Raw genomic sequence first — 2,500 nt, 5'->3', positions numbered from 1 at the left:
TCATGAAACCCTTGTAATCTACTACATTCAATAAAAAAGTGCATAAAATTTTCCACCTCCGTACCACAAATATCACATTCTCTTTTAATGTCTCTATTTATTTGATGTAAAACCACGTTCGTAAAAATCCTATTATGTTTCAATTTAAAATCATTATCTTCACATTCTATAGAATTATATTTGACATTGACATTCTTCCATATTGATTTTACATCTATATTTACAAATACCCTAGACCACACTTTTTCTGAAGCAGGAGCTTTTATCTCTCTTAAAATACATTTTTCATAAATCTTTTTAACTTTCAAACCTGATAAAACATGTTTCTCCCCATTACTTTCATAATATAAAACCGGTAAACCCTTAGCTCTCTCAACCACCTCTGTATTTATTAAAAGCACCCATTCTTCAGGAATACACCCTAAAATTCTCTTATACATATTTTCTATTGTAGTTTTACTTATTTCATCTTCTACTTCACAAACATTATCATAGATCGCTTGTACAGTAAGAAACCCTGGAATGACCTCGTATAAAATATCCCCAATCTGTCTCATCCCAGCCCTCATAAAATATTTACAAAACAACATCTTATTATTATATTGTATCTTGGGATTTAAGAAAATTGGCTGATTTAAAATATTGTCTAAAATGGTACACTCATAATAAATATTTGGTAAAAACTCCCCCCAAGCTTCAAACACTTCTCTATAAAACAATGGTATATTACTTAACATTTCTTTTTTCATGCACATCAATAAACCATTGTCCCCCATCCTCCCAACCTCCTGCAAATACTCCTTAAAAAATCTTTTCCATCCATAATCTAGTTCACCATATAAATATTTCCGTACCATTTTAACTCTAATTGCTTTTTTCCTTACATTTAAATCCACCAACTTCAAACCCCCCTCCTCATATCCTGCAATCAATGTTTTAAAAGAAATTTTCGCTCCTTTCCCATCCCATAAAAAATCAACTAAAATCGTATTCATTTCAGATAAAACCCATTCTGGTACATCTAAAACGTTCATGACATGAATAAAAATTGACATCAGCAAGGAATTTACAACAATTACTTTCCCTTTTAATTTCAAAGCCCTCCCCCTCCACATATTTACTACCTTCCTAAATTTATTTATAACCCCACTCCATGTCAGATCCCTAGCTTCTTGTTCCTTCACCCCTAAAAACACACCTAACACCTTAAAATAATCATTTACCACCTTAAAAGGAAAAGTCCCCTCATTATTCTTCCCAACATACATTATTACTGACTTTTCCATATTCACTTTAGCTCCTGAGGCTTTCTCATATACTTTAAAACACTCCATCACCCTTTTAACACTTCCCTCATCTCTGACTGTAATTGTGGTATCGTCTGCATATTGATGAATTAAACTAAAACCTCCTTGCGGAGTCTCTACACAATTTATAAAATGATCTTTTTTAAGGTATGCCGCTAAGGGTTCTACCGATAAAACAAACAATAAAGCTGATAAAGGGCACCCCTGTCTCACTGACCTCTCAAGAATAAAAGAATCTGTTAAAACCCCATTACATTTAACCCTACTTTTAGCCTTTCTATATAATAATTTTATCCATCTTATTATACCATTTCCAAACCCATACTTTTCCAGTACCCTAAACATAAAATCATGTTCCACCCTGTCAAAAGCTTTATTAAAATCTATACTTAAAACAATCCCCCCCATCTTGTCACTATTCATTTTATTTATCACATCTCTAAGTGTAGTTATGGTATCTGCTATATCTCTTCCAGGCACACTATAATTTTGTGTAGGTGCTATAATATCATTTAAAACCATCTTCATCCTATTTGCCAGTATCTTAGCTAAAATCTTATAATCTGAGTTTAATAAACTAATTGGCCTATAATTTTCTAGTTTCAGTTTGCTCCCCTTATTTTTATATAAAATCGATATCAGCCCTGTCACCATGGAATCTGAAACAGTATCATTGTCTTCCATATATTGATATACTTCTAATAAAATAGGTGCTAAAATACTTTCATACATTTTATAAAACTCTGCAATTAGTCCATCTACTCCAGGACTTTTATTTATTTGTAAACCCTTAATTGCATCTTTCACTTCATCCATTGTTATCTTCCTATCACACATTTGCTTATCTTCAACACCAATTTGCACATCCACACTACTTAAAATCTCTTTTACACACCCCTCCTCCACCTCCCCTTTCTTAAATAAATCCTTATAAAAATTCTGTACAGTTTCTAATATTTCTACATAATCATTTACCACTTCACCCTTTACATTTTCAATCTCACTAATATATGATTTCGTCTGTTTAGTTTTTTCTAAACCAAGAAAAAACGAGGTACATTTCTCCCCTTCTAAAACATATTTTGCCCTACTTCTAATAATTGCACCCTTACACTTCTCTATTTCACATTTGCTCAATTTTGCTTTTAAATCTAAAAACCTTTCAATAGTAAAATCAGGATCACTATCACATT

Source organism: Salmo salar, unplaced genomic scaffold (genome assembly GCF_965601325.2).
Source record: "Salmo salar unplaced genomic scaffold, fSalSal1 ptg000293l, whole genome shotgun sequence".
NCBI lineage: Eukaryota > Metazoa > Chordata > Actinopteri > Salmoniformes > Salmonidae > Salmo > Salmo salar.
Note: the sequence above shows the minus strand (reverse complement) of the source record.